The sequence below is a fragment of the Phyllobates terribilis genome, unplaced genomic scaffold, assembly GCF_046119375.1.
Source record: "Phyllobates terribilis strain yellow unplaced genomic scaffold, ASM4611937v1 Scaffold_1__5_contigs__length_1240528914, whole genome shotgun sequence".
Classification (NCBI taxonomy): Eukaryota; Metazoa; Chordata; class Amphibia; order Anura; family Dendrobatidae; genus Phyllobates; species Phyllobates terribilis.
The window spans coordinates 130,932,529-130,948,124 of NW_027362761.1; positions in this window are offsets into that span (position 1 = coordinate 130,932,529).

The window sequence follows — 15,596 nt, forward strand, 5'->3', positions numbered from 1 at the left end:
CAAGGAACAAATTATTTTCCAGCCAAGATACAGATAAACATGATTAGTAATTTTAAATCTGGTGGAGTTTAGTATAGATGGCCTAATAGAATCAGTACTGCACACTGCTACAAGGCCCAAATTATTTTCCTGCCAAGATACAGATAAACATGATTAGTAATTTGAAAGCTTAAAACGGTTGGTGAGGTGATCTTAACAAATCATCAAGCTTTTACTCTCCCCAGGATGACACAGGGGTAGAAAAGTCCTTTCGGATCCATGATTTGTTAATCTTTTTGAACGTGAGTCTGTCTACATTATCAGTGGAGAGCCGCGTGCGCTTATCTGTCAGCACACCACCAGCAGCGCTGAGCACACGTTCAGACAGAACGCTGGCTGTGGGGCATGACAAGATCTCCAAGGCATAAGTGGCGAGCTCCGGCCATTTATCCAGATTGGAAGCCCAAAAAGAGCAAGGGTCCAGTGACACAGTCATGGCTTCAATGTTTACTTGGAGATACTCCTGTACCATCGTCTCTAGGAGTTGACTATGTGACAGACTTCTTGTCTCCTGCGGCCTTGCAAAGGATGGGCTAAAAAAGTGGTGAAATGATTCCGCAAAATTGATGTTACCAGCAGATACTGTGTTTCTGTTACGGTTTGAGTGCTGAACACTCAACGGTCCCACGGTTGGCAAGTTGGAACTGTGATATTCACTACGTGCACCACTAGTGTTTTGTGGAAAAGCACATGTAAGATTCTGCAACAGTCTCTGCTGATACTCCTGCATGCGTGCATCCCTTTCAATGGCCGGAATAATTTCTGCAAATTAACTTTTGTACCGGGATCTAACAGTGTGGAAACCCTGCAGTCAGGATTATTTCTAATTCTCACAATTCGAGGGTCATGTTGCACGTAGTGCAGCAAGAAGGCACTCATGTGTCTTGCGTATCCAGGAGCACCAAGTCCCTGTTGTGTTGGTGGCGAGGTAACAATCATGCTTCCTTCCTCTGCCCTCTCCCCCCAACCTCGCACAACAGAAATGTGATCAAGGTCTCCCTCATCTGATGAGTCTTCCATCAGTTCGTCTTCCACCTCTTCCTGGGCTCCTGCACCTTCCTCACTAGTTTGGCTGCTACCATGCGCCCTGGTAAAACCATCTCCCCCACCTCGCATGCCTGCCGCCTTGGTGCTGCCGACCGTCTGGACTTTGCAGATGTTAGCCCTTCCGCATACAACTCCTCCTCCTCTACTTCCTCCACCTCCTCTTGTGCTACCACCTGACTCCGAATTCTGTTTAACATGTGCTCCAGCATGTAAATCACCGGAATAGTCAAGCTGATAATGGCATCGTCAGCACTAAACATCTTCATTGCCATTTCAAAACTGTGCAGAAGGGTGCATAGGTCCCTGATCTGAGACCACTCCTCCAGCGTGATTTGCCCCACCTCTGGATCTCGTTGGCCCAGGCTATACGTCAGAACGTATTGCACCAGGGCTTGTCGGTGCCGCCACAGTCGCTGCAACATGTTCAGAGTTGAATTCCACCAGGTAGGCACATCGCATTTTAGCCGGTGAAGTGGCAGGCCCAACGACTTCTGTAGAGATGTAAGTCGCTGAGCTGCGGGATGCGAATGGCGGAAGTGAGCACACAGCGACCGTGCCCTCTGCAGAAGGCCATCTAGTCTGGGATAGTGGGCTAAAAATTGCTGGACAACCAGGTTCAACACGTGAGCCATACAAGACACGTGTGTGACATTGCCCTGGCGAAGGGCCACACCCAGGTTTGAAGCATTGTCGCACATGGCCTTCCAGTGGAGACAACCATTCATGAAACTGGTTCTCCAGAGCTGACCACAACTCCTCAGCTGTGTGACTCACATTTCCCAGACATTTCAAAGTAAAAACCGCCTGATGACGTTGAGCCCTGCTGCCAGCATAGTAAGGAGGTGTGCAGGATCCCTTCTGCGCAGTTAGAAAGCTTGTGGCATGACCAAACAGGCTTTGGGTGCAGGTGGAGGACCGAGAGGAGGTTGAGGAGGCAGAAGCAGTGGAGGAACATCGAGATAAAGAGGATTGACGCACAACTCGTGGGGACGGCAAGACTTGGACAGCAGCCCCTTGTCCTGCTGTCACCATAGTTACTCAGTGCCCAGTCAGCGACATGTAACGCCCATGTCCATGCCTACTCATCCAAGTGTCTGTGGTGAAATGCACCCTGTCACACACACAGTTTCTCAAAGAAGCGGTGATGATGTGTGTGACATGCTGGTGGGGCGCAGGCACACCTTTCTTTGAGAAGTAGTGCCGACTGGGCATCTGGTATTGGGGCACTGCGACGGACATAAGGTCTCGAAAATCCTCTTTGTCCACCAGGCGGAAAGGCAGCATTTCTGTAGCCAAGAGCTTGCAGATGGTGAACTTCAACCTCTTAGCTTTGTCATGGCTAGGAGGAAATGGTCTTTTACTTGTCCACATCTGAGGGACTGAGGGCTGGCTGTTGTGCTTAGATGGGGTTGAGAAGGGTGTCCCCGGCAAACTGCCGGTCTGTGAGGAAGATGCAGGTGGACATGTTAGGTTGCCTTGATCCAAAGGTGGTGCTATCGATGTCGGACAGCGCTCAACACCAGCTGGTGTTTCCACCTCCAAAGAAAATGATGACCTGCCAATCATGCTGGCTGTTGCGGGTAAAGAGGTGGCAGGTCTGCGTCCCAAAACAGGTGTGACTGCTGTGCCCCCAGTCACAGAGGATGAAGAGGCCGCGGATGCACAAGATGTGGCAGACGGTGGTTGGCCCGGCCGGCTAGGCCGCATTGTAGCATAGTGAGCTTCCCACTGCAACTTATGCTTCATATCCATGTGCCGGTTCATGCATGAAGTACTCAAACTATGTATTTTTTGGCCTCTACTTAGCTTTTGCTGACAAATGTTACAGATAACACGAGTTGGGTCATCCTTATCGATCTGAAAAAATGCCCAGGCTATGCAAGGCTTAGCACCCATGCGACCTGAAGAGCCACCACGACTTCTGGTCAGAGGCAGAGTTGTGTTTGAGGATGCAGTTGTTGACGTGCTTCCAGTACTACGTCTCTGTCCAGGAAGGCGCAACTTGACCTCGTCGTCACTATCATCCTCCTCCACCTCCTCTGCTGACCTCATCGACTGGCTGACTGTGGGTTGACAGAAAGTGGGATCTCCAACCTCGTCTTCATCACCCTGTGTGTTATCACACCCGTCTTCCTCAGAGCCAACCTCTTCCTGCCCTGACAAAAAACTCAAGTTGTCGCTCCAATCAGGTATTTGAGTCTCATCATCATCTTCCTCATTGTCTCCACCAACAGGAGTTACAGTTTGGGAACGAGGGTCTACATTACGGTCAGAACCTTCTGCGTATGGTCCTGGATCTGACTCATAAAGATTCTGGGCATCAGTGCAGATCATTTTCTCGTCTGGATTTACAGAAGCTCTGGAGCCGACCTCTGATTCCCAGGCTATAGTATGAGTAAACAGCTCTGCAGACTCAACCATCTGTTCTACCTCATACTCAGACGGGCAGCTGGAGATTTGGGAGCTGTGAGGAAGCAAGTGCGATTGGGGTGACACATCTGAGGACTGGAGTATTTGTGATGTTGAAGTTGAGGTGGAGGAGAGCCCACTTAAAGGAGCACTTGATATCCGTTGAAGCACCTGCTGTTTTTGTGCCTCATCTGGAATTTGTAGCGATTGGTGTGGCTGTAAGAAAGGGATCTTATCATATTGTCCGCTAAAAGAAGTAGACATCTTAGTTTGGCTGGAAGATGGTCTTTCTTCTGCAGATGTTACTGTTGCTTTAACACCTACCCCACGGACACAACCTTTTTTTCCATTCCCAACACGCCTATTCCCCTTTCCACCAGCAGCAGGCCTTTTTCCACTCATTTTGGTGGTTAACTAATTGACAACTATGGAGTTGTTTGCACAAAAAACAATGGATGGGAACCGAGCAGAGCTGAGTGGCCAAACTGTGGTATTAGCCCAAAAGTATTGGCTGGGTTAGATGCAGTAAAACAATTTTATTACATACACAGGTGATGGAGGTTCGTATAGATGGACTAATAGAACTAGTCCCACACACTGCTACAAGCCCAAGCCCAAATATTTTTTCAGAGCTAGATGCAGATAAAAATTATTTTGAATTTGAAACCTGGTGGAGTTTAGTATAGATGGACTAATAGAATGATGCTATGCCCAAAAGGTTTAACTTGGCTAGGTGCAGTAAAAACATTAGTATTCTATACACAGGTGGTGTAGCTTGCAACACAGATAGGCTACTCCACTGACTAACACACACTGCAAGAGGCCAAAAAGGGTTTGTTTAGCTAGATTTAGCCAAATGCTGTGAAAAAAACTTGCACAGCACTAGCACAGACCTGCCTGGCAAAAAGTGATAGGAACTGATGTAACCTAGCCCTCAAAAGGACTGCAATTACAATTAGTCTTTACTCCCAACCTATCTATTTAAGAGCACAGACCTGCCTGATAAAAGTTATTGGAACTGATGTAACTGTAGATTTGTGCGAAAATTGGCTTGAAATTAACACTCAAAGTATAGCGCACACAGCAACAGTGGTGCTGTCTAACACGCAGCTGCAGCAGTGAGAAAATGGTGGCTACGTGAAAATGGCTTGGTCTTATAGGGCAAGGACATGTGACATACACTGCCAATCACACATGCCCTTGCTTGTGTCAAAAAAAGCAGTTCGCTCCGTGTGTGCGCTGCTGATAGGCTGACAGATTGCACCTCCCCACTGTAAATGCGGGAAAGAGAAAAATTATTAGTTGGCATTGATAAAATGAAAACAATACAACTAAGTAAACATAAGGTATAATAGTGTTCACATATTTTATTGTAAATGGATTCTCAAATGTAGGTTGCCTCACTGTGATGATTAGCTTTCAATGAAAGGAATGCAAACCACGTTCCTTTTAGCAGAAACAGCAAAATTCTGAAATAATGAAGGCATTTGTCGACATTAAGTCTGGACTTTGTAATGAGATTTTTTCCTTTATCACTATCAGCCAGAATCACATTCTTGCAGAAATTGCAGACTGTGATGTTCACAAGATACATCTAGACAACGTAGATACAAACAGAGATGGATAAAACAAGCATTCACAAATTATCTATACAAATTATACCCAAACCCAACAAAATCTTAAGAAAAGAATGGAATTTATTTTATATATTTTTTATTACATTTTATATTTTACAGAACCTATAAGGCCCCATTTTGTGACCTGATGGGCTCCAGATATTATTTGCTGAGAATTTCACATGAATGGGGCTAGGGGTCCTCAATGTCCCTGGTGAAATTATGTTAACTATAATAAATATCTTACCCAAGATCCTTGAACAACGTCATTTAGTTGCAACTATTTCTTTGGCTCTGAAATAACTTTAAGCTGCTTTCAGCTGCAATATGTTCCCCCACTAATCGCATTAGTATGTCACATAACATTGGAAATACTAAAAGCAGATTTTTCTGGGAAAAAAATGCAAAACAAAAACAACAGTAGCAAACAGCTATCAATATTAATATAAGCACTAATCTGTCTGACATTCAAAGAAAATACACCCACTTAAGCATATAATGAATGGCACAGATAGCTAACAATTTAATAAGAAAAAAATATTCATTATTCCAGAAAAAATATAGTACAGGATGTTGCAGAGAACAACAAACACAGCATAACATTATGGCTCATCTCCATTACCGGCAGAAAATAACAACCATTCTTGCAGTTTGGGAAAAAAACGTTATACAAGCACATTCAGCCCACACAACATTGCTCAGAAAATGATGCACTGGATTTTACGCTCACATTGGTTAAATTCTTAACTCTAAAAGGTTATCGTCAAAGTCAACAAGAAAAAAATAATCAACTTTTTAAGTGAAGGGAAAAAGTCAAAATGCTTAACAAGGACATAATTACAGGATTTGCTTTAAACTGTCATTTCTGTAATATACTATGTGCAACAGCTTAGCAAGTTAAATAGAAGTTACCATAGAAGCTGGAAACACCATTACTATAGGGCATTTTAGACATGTTACTTAAGTGCATGCTTCAGATTCTGAAATTTTCAGTTAGCTGTTTTGCTGTCAGGGCGTTTCTTTCTCTTTTAGCCTCAAGATGCTACTGACCATGAGTGATCAGAGTTTATACGTGGCACTAATGTCACACTAGTACTTGGGCCCAATAGAAGAATTGATTCTATAAGACCAACGGCCATATATATAATATATGCATACATATAAATTTAATTTCCTTTTTTTTTGTTTAATTTCATGCCACACACTGGATACATCATCAACTGGGTCTATTAGATCATTTGGGAATCAACCAAAAAATAATAGATTCCGGTGGCAAGTGGTTGACGCTAAATGGGATTCTTTTCTGCTGCAAATTTCGGCCACATGCATCTGTAAGAGCCTAAGTCCACCCAATGGATCATCCAGTAGTCTGGAGTCAATACTTTGTTGATGGTTTTGTTTTTCAGATCTAAAATCCATTTGGGCATGGGGGTAAGTATTTATTCTACTTTGTGTGATAATAGAAGAAGAATTTTAATTTTGTTCTGACTCCCTCAACATCCTGTAAAATATTAAAAATATCTCTACTTCCTTCCTTGGGTGCGAATTATTATATATACAGTACAGACCAAAAGTTTGGACACACCTTCTCATTTAAAGATTTTTCTGTATTTTCTTGACTATGAAAATTGTGCATTCACACTGAAGGCATCAAAACTATGAATTAACACATGTGGAATTATATACTTAACAAAAAAGTGTGAAACAACTGAAAATATGTCTTATATTCTAGGTTCTTCAAAGTAGCCACCTTTTGCTTTGATGACTGCTTTGCACACTCTTGGCATTCTCTTGATGAGCTTCAAGAGGTAGTCACCGGAAATGGTTTTCACTTCACAGGTGTGCCCTGTCAGGCTTAATAAGTTGGATTTCTTGCCTTATAAATGGGGTTGGGACCATCAGTTGAGTTGTGCAGAAGTCTGGTGGATACACAGTTGATAGTCCTACTGAATAGACTGTTAGAATTTGTATTATGGCATGAAAAAAGCAGCTAAGTAAAGAAAAATGAGTGGCCATCACTACTTTAAGAAATGAAGGTCAGTCAGTCCGAAAAATTGGGAAAACTTTGAAAATGTCCCCAAGTGCAGTTTCAAAAACCATCAAGCGCTACAAAGAAACTGTCTCACATGAGGACCGCCCCAGGAAAGGAAGACCAAGAGTCACCTCTGCTTCTGAGGATAAGTTTATCCGAGTTACCAGCCTCAGAAATCGCAGGTTAACAGCAGCTCAGATTAGAGACCAGGTCAATGCCACACAGAGTTCTAGCAGCAGACACATCTCTTCAACAACTGTTAAGAGGAGACTTTGTGCAACTGGCCTTCATGGTAAAATAGCTGCTAGGAAATCACTACTAAGGACAGCCAACAAGTAGAAGAAACTTGTTTGGACTAAAGAACACAAGGAATGGACATTAGACCAGTGGAAATCTGTGCTTTGGTCTGATGAGTCCAAATTTGAGATCTTTGCTTCCAACCACCGTGTCTTTGTGCGACGCAGAAAAGGTGAACGGATAGACTCTACATGCCTGGTTCCCACTGTGAAGCATGGAGGAGGAGGTGTGATGGTGTGGGGATGCTTTGCTGGTGGCACTGTTGGGGATTTATTCAAAATTGAAGGCATACTGAACCAGCATGGCTACCACAGCATCTTGCAGCGGCATGCTATTCCATCCGGTTTGCGTTTAGTTGCACCATCATTTATTTTTCAACAGGACAATGACCCCAAACACACCCCCAGGCAGTGTAAGGGCTATTTGACCAAGAAGGAGAGTGATGGTGTGCTACGCCAGATGACCTGGCCTCCACAGTCACCTGATCTGAACCCAATCGAGATGGTTTGGGGTGAGATGGACCGCAGAGTGAATGCAAAAGGGCCAACAAGTGCTAAGCATCTCTGGGAACTCCTTTAAGATTGTTGGAAGACCATTTCTGGTGACTACCTCTTGAAGCACATCAAGAGAATGCCCAGCGTGTGCAAAGCAGTCATCAAAGCAAAAGGTGGCTACTATGAAGAACGTAGATTATAAGACATATTTTCAGTTGTTTCACACTTTTTTGTTAAGTATATAATTCCACATGTGTTAATTCATAGTTTTGATGCCTTCAGTGTGAATGTACAATTTTCATAGTAAAGAAAATACAGAAAAATCTTTAAATGAGGAGGTGTGTCCAAACTTTTTGTCTGTACTGTAGCTAGTTTTTGATTTTAGAAACACTATATTGCATTTTTAACCTGATTCATTATGCTAATTTATATAACTACCAGAAAGTCAACAGTTTCATGTGATGAATCAATGTTCTCTAGATAGGACAGCTGATGGTGCTTCTATTATACTCGTAAGTATGTATCAATCAATTTGTCTGCTCAAGGGCGCTAATGGTAACTTTCTGAACTAAAGGGAATCTGTCAGCAGGTTTTTGCTATGTCATCTGAGGACAGCATGAGGTAGGGGTTAAATACAGAATTCAATGTTAAGTCAATCTGTGTGCTGTTGGCACGGGTGTGACAGGTGTAATAGACAGTCGCTCTGAATCTGGCTGTAGATGGTCACTGCACTTGGCATTACAAACACCTTCTTAATCCTTCTGCCTTTAGGACCCAGCGGCAACCTCCCTCCTGCTGCTGATTGACACACCCTTGCCTGGGAGTTAAAAACACTCTATTTGGTCCAGGTAATCGCCGGTGATACTTCTATGTACCTTTGTGCAGGCTTTGAGCACTAGCAGTCGGCTAGCTTTTTCTCTGGTGCCCTTGGAGGACAGTTCGCGTTACTCCTCTGGTGTCTGCTCAGGCTAAGTTTATCCCCTTTGTTTGTCTACATTGTTGTCTTTAGTTTGTAATGGGGCCTGACCAGTGCTCACCCCTCCCTCTCTGTATCTAGGGCCAAGCTCTAGGGTCATCCAGGGCTTAGGGTCCTGCTCGATGATAGGTGTGGACCCTATATAGGGACGGTAGGGTAGGCAGGGTGATATTGGATCTGTCTAGGGGTCTCCACTCCCCGTTTCCCTAGTGTTTGGGCTTCCTCCCCCTCTTGCCTTCGTATTGCACTTAGTCTTTCCCACACCTTGCATGACATCTGTTGTTTACTTATACTAAAGGTTTTATCACCTGGTGATCATCATTGCTGTGACTAGGTGACACACGCTTGCAAGTCTGACTCCGCCCCCTTCTGTGGTAAGCAGCTCACTGTTTATAGACTATGTACACAGAGAGCCAGGCATGGGCGGGGTAAGCTTTCTCAGCTCTATAGTAATGCTAAATAGAATTACTCTGATTGTGTCAGAACTGCTGCAGGCAGTAAACTAATTGAAACATGGTTGGATTCAGGTTTTTTTTGCATACAGTACAGACCAAAAGTTTGGACACACCTTCTCATTTAAAGATTTTTCTGTATTTTCATGACTATGAAAATTGCACATTCACACTGAAGGCATCAAAACTATGAATTAACACATGTGGAATTATATACTTAACAAAAAAGTGTGAAACAACTGAAAATTTGTCTTATATTCTAGGTTCTTCAAAGTAGCCACCTTTTGATTTGATGACTGCTTTGCACTCTCTTGGCATTCTCTTGATGAGCTTCAAGAGGTAGTCACCGTAAATGGTCTTCCAACAATCTTGAAGGAGTTCCCAGGGATGCTTAGCACTTGTTGGCCCTTTTGCCTTCACTCTGCGGTCCAGCTCACCCCAAACCATCTCGATTGGGTTCTGGTCTGGTGACTGTGGAGGCCAGGTCCTCTAGCGTAGCACCCCATCACTCTCCTTCTTGGTCTAATAGCCCTTACACAGCCTGGAGGTGTGTTTGGGGTTATTGTCCTGTTGAAAAATAAATGATGGTCCAACTAAACGCAAACCGGATGGAATAGCATACCGCTGCAAGATGCTGTGGTAGCCATGCTGGTTCAGTATGCCTTCAATTTTGAATAAATCCCCAACAGTGCCACCAGAAAAGCATCCCCACACCATCACACCTCCTCCTCCATGCTTCACGGTGGGAACCAGGCATGTAGAGTCCATCCGTTCACCTTTTCTGCGTCGCACAAAGACACGGTGGTAGGAAGCAAAGATCTCAAATTTGGACTCATCAGACCAAAGCACACATTTCCACTGGTCTAATGTCCATTCCTTGTGTTCTTTAGCCCAAACAAGTCTCTTCTGCTTGTTGCCTGTCCTTAGCAGTGGTTTCCTAGCAGCTATTTTACCATGAAGGCCGGCTGTACAAAGTCTCCTCTTAAAAGTTGTTGTAGAGATGTGTCTGCTGCTAGAACTCTGCGTGGCATTGACCTGGTCTCTAATCTGAGCTGCTGTTAACCTGCGATTTCTGAGGCTGGTGACTCCGATAAACTTATCCTCAGAAGCAGAGGTGACTCTTGGTCATCCTTTCCTGGGGCGGTCCTCATGTGAGCCAGTTTCTTTGTAGCGCTTGATGGTTTTTGCAACTGCACTTGGGGACACTTTCAAAGTTTTCCTAATTTTTCGGACTGACTGACCATCATTTCTTAAAGTAATGATGGCCACTCGTTTTTCTTTACTTAGCTGCTTTTCTCTTGCCATAATACAAATTCTAACAGTCTATTCAGTAGGACTATCAGCTGTGTATCCACCAAACTTCTACACAACACAACAGATGGTCCCAACGCCATTTATAAGGCAAGAAATCCCACTTATTCAACCTGACAGGGCACACCTGTGAAGTGAAAACCATTTCCGTTGACTACCTCTTGAAGCTCATCAAGAGAATGCCAAGAGTGTGCAAAGCAGTCATCAAAGTCATTTTCAGTTGTTTCACACTTTTTTGTTAAGTATACAATTCCACATGTGTTAATTCATAGTTTTGATGCCTTCAGTGTGAATGTACAATTTTCATAGTCATGAAAATACAGAAAAATCTTTAAATGAGAAGGTGTGTCCAAACTTTTGGTCTGTACTGTACATCAGGCTGCTCTCTCAGATGAGGTAGCAAAAACCTGGTGACCGATTCCCTTTAATCCATGACAGTTGTCTTATTAGTGTGCCAATTAGGGTGGTCAATATTATCCCCTGAGACAGGTAGTTCACGCAATTAAAGCAGTAAAAAGGGAACATAGGCTCTTTTCTTTTCTTAAAGAATATTTCAAAGTTTTTAGAATCACAAATGAATAATCCTATCTACAGCCAGGCTCCCTAACCTCATCTGTTTGCTGTGTACATTTTAGGGCAGGAAGAATAGTTGCATGTAGACTGGCCAAAGACATAGCTATTTTCTATTTGTTTTATGTGTATTACTCCTTAAAAAAAGTTCTAAATTTTTTGTCTGTTTTATTGAGCCTTGTCTTATTTCCATTTATTATTTTCTGCCAGTAGATTAAACTTTCTTGATACTGTCACAATGATACTTTCCTTACAAAATATTTTTTTTCCTTGTTTATTAATGGAAAATGTAACTTTATTTCTTTTTATAGAAATAAATTTCAAATATAAAAAAGTAGTGTTCTTTAATTTTTTTCTATGAAAAAGTGTACGTTTATGCAATCGTCTTCTTGAATACCTAGTATAATAAATCTATTCTCACTGAAATTCAAGTAGATCAAGATTTCTTTTTATTGAATCAGAATTTAAAAGCGTGCTTTCAGCCTTTTATAAATAAAGTTAAATAAAGTTATGTAAAATTAAAACATGATTTGCATTTTCTATTTCTGACAGAGACTGAAGCTATTTTCTCCAATTTGGAAAAGGACTTAATTTGAAAGTCAACATCAGCGACCAGAGCAAGGTTTGTTTGTGCATAGACTATAGGGCTTAAATACAATCACCATAAAAAAAAAATATATAAATTGCTTCTGATATCAGTACTGATTAATTTGAGGGGGCATGTATCTTCACTAAACCTACTCAGAGCTTTTAACTTGATCTATGTTAAAAAGGGAGACAATTGAAAAAAGGCTTTCAGAATCCAAGAAATTCTCTATGAATGTCATGTCATACCTTTTGGCCTATGAAATGTTCCTGCTGTATTTTAATTTTTGTTAATTAAATATTGTGTGATGTCCTTTATGAGTATGTCATTGTCAACTTTAATGGCATACAATCTTTTCCAAGGATTCAGACACTATTGCCATATCTGCTCTGCATTAAGAAGATTGCAACAAAATCATCTATACACCAAAATTGAAAAATCCCTTTTTGAGTGTCCTGAATTTGTCCTGGGGTGTACAAAAAACACTAGTGCCACACTTGACTCACAAATCACTTTGCACTGAGTCTGTGACATTTGTTAAACCACAGCAATAAAATTAATCCTGAAAATACACTGACGAGCAAAAGGGTAACAACAATATAATGAACTTTTGACTTTCAGGCTTGAATGTGATTGAGAGCATGCCCAGAAGGATTCAGCAGTGTGGAAACCAAAGGTGAATTTACAAAATTAAAAAAAATAAAAATTTAGATTTTTAGGAGCTAAACAGTAACAATGCAGTGACAAGACAAGAATCTGCATAACTAATCATATTCTAAATAGTTGCTAGTCAAATTTATGTATGAGATAGCTAAGATGATTGTCTATAAAATGATAGTAGTCTCAGTTTCGGAGCAGTAGTGGATGGTGAGATATGGAGCCTGAAAGTTAAAAGTTCAAAACATTGTAACCCTTTTGCTCATCAGTGTACATCTAAAAGCACTCTTTAGTATACACAGTAAATAATGAACATTCACCCCAAATATCCTCCTACATGGGTCTAAAATGTAAAGAGACTAGAGTGTACGAATGGTGAATTAATTAGTTCACATAAGCTGTATAAGTAGATAAGCTACTAATAATGGTATTGATACACTAACTGAGGTTAATACACTAATACATGCTTCAGAACACTACCTTGATAATGCCCTTGTGTGTGGTTAATCCAGGAAAATCACAATCTCTCCTCTATTACATAAAGTGTATATTCTTCATAGTAAAAGCCATTTTTGAGGAAAACAAAATACAAAATATCTAAGTTTCTTGGATCAAAAAAGTATTCTTCACGTGGAATCTGTGGACTCTCAACACTGCCAGTACTCTGAGGGATGCAGAGACATCACTTCCAACATGTTTTAGAAATTGCGGTTTCCTTGCTTAGAGAATTGGTGTTAAGTAGTGATGAGTGAGCATGCTCTTCACTGCTAGGTACTCGCCCGAGCATCTTACTGCTCGAGATGCTCGGCGCTCCACGAGTATTTCTGGGATGCTCGGGTGGAAGCTCGGGTCCCCTCCCCGCATGTTTGGCGCTCTTTAGGCAGCCAATTAACATGCAGGGATTGCCTGCCACTCACTGTAATGCCGTAGCCATGTTGGTTGTGGCATGACAGTGATTGGCCGACCACATAGCATGATCAGGTTTATATCAGACCTGGCGCCGCTGTGCTCATCACATTGTACCCAGGAAACAGGCAGAGTAGGGAGAACTGCTGCTGAGTGAAGGAGAGAATTGTTGCTTGTTTTAGTCAGGTATTCCACAGCAATATATACATATAAACTAATAGTGCTTCTGAGGACTAATCCAGCTGCATATATTACTGGTGAGGGTGATAGCAGGAGTTAGGCAGGCAGGGTTGGTGGACAGTGTATACTGCACAATAGGGTCCATTGCACGTTTTGTCTGCTGCTGCTGTTACAGGTATCCATAGCCCTGCACATCAGGGTTATTTTTTTTTGCTCTTAATCCTGATTATTTGCTTAAAAAGCAACACATTACTCAATTTTACTGCTCCATTTCCTTGTTAGCAGAATACAGGCAGATTTTTTGGATTTTATTCGCATTGCTATATTGTGTAAGTAGAGAAACTTTTCTATCATCACATGTGATCCCATATTACTGCGGTAATAATTCGGACATTTTTTGGAGCGTGCCAAATATTCCACTCCATTTAAAGTCAACCAGCTGTGTTTTGAGGAACCTATTCACACTTGGTCGCTGACCAATACCTTATCTATATGGTCACTTCCTAAAACCGTGGTCATCAGACATGATCCCATATTATTGCGGTAATAATTGTGACATTTTGTTGAACCTATTCATACTTGGTCGCTGACCAATACCATATCTATAAGGCCACTTCGTAAAACCGTGGTCGTCACACGTGATCCCATATTACTGCAGTAATAATACATACAAAATAATACATACATTTTGTGAAGCGTGCCAAAAATACTCCATTTAAAGTCATCCAGCTGTGTGTTGTTGAACCTATTCATACTTGGTTGCTGACCAACACCACATCTATAAGGCCACTTCCTAAAATTGTGGTCGTCACATGTGATCCCATAATACTGCGGTAATAATACAGACATTTTGTGGAGCGGGCCAAATATTGCACGGTAAAGTGGACGTAATGGTGCATGCATAGCTTGAGGCCGTGGGCAAGATGAAACTGTGCCTGCTGAGGGAGCACAACAAACACCCACATCATGTCGAACTACCTTCCAGTCTCAATTACTAGGGGGCCGTGGAACACCACTCTTGAAGCCAAAGCAGTGAGAAAAGATTATTGGTTGGATAGCAGATAATTCTTCCAGTCAGTTTGCCACCAGCACCACCCTGTCTTCCACACGTCAAGTCTCAGTATCCGTGAGTCTGGAACACATACACTGTGTGCAGAATTATTAGAGAAATTAGTATTTTAATCACATGATACCTTTTATACATGTTGTCCTACTCTAAGCTGCATAGGCTTGAGGGCCAACTACCAATTAAGTAAATCTGGTGATGTGCATCTCTGTAATGAGGAGGGGTGTTGACTAATGACATCAACACCCTATATAAGGTGTGCTTAATTATTAGGCAACTTCCTTTGCTTTGGCAAAATGGGTCAGAAGAGAAATTTGACGGGCTCTGAAAAGTCCAAAATTGTGAGATGTCTTGCAGAGGGATGCAGCAGTCTTGAAATTTCCAAACTTTTGAAGCGTGATCACCGAACAATCAAGCGTTTCATGGCAAATAGCCAACAGCATCGCAAGAAGCGTGTTGGCCAAAAAAGGCGCAAAATAACTGCCCATGAATTGAGGATAATCAAGCTTGAAGCTGCCAAGATGCCATTCGCCACCAGTTTTGCCATATTTCAGAGCTGCAATGTTACTGGAGTATCAAAAACCACAAGGTGTGCGATACTCAGGGACATGGCCAAGGTAAGGAAGGCTGAAAAACAACCACCTTTGAACAAGAAACATAAGATAAAACGTCAAGAATGGGCCAAGAAATATCTTAAGACTGATTTTTCAAAGGTTTTATAGACTGATGAAATGAAAGTGACTCTTGATGGGCCAGATGGATGGGCCAGAGGCTGGATCAGTAAAGGGCAGAGAGCTCCACTCTGACTCAGATGCCAGCAAGGTGGAGGTGGGGTACTGGTATGGGCTGGTATCATCAAAGATGAACTTGTGGGACCTTTTCGGGTTGAGGATGGAGTGAAGCTCAACTCCCAGACCTACTGCCAGTTTCTGGAAGACAGCTTCTTCAAGCAGTGGTA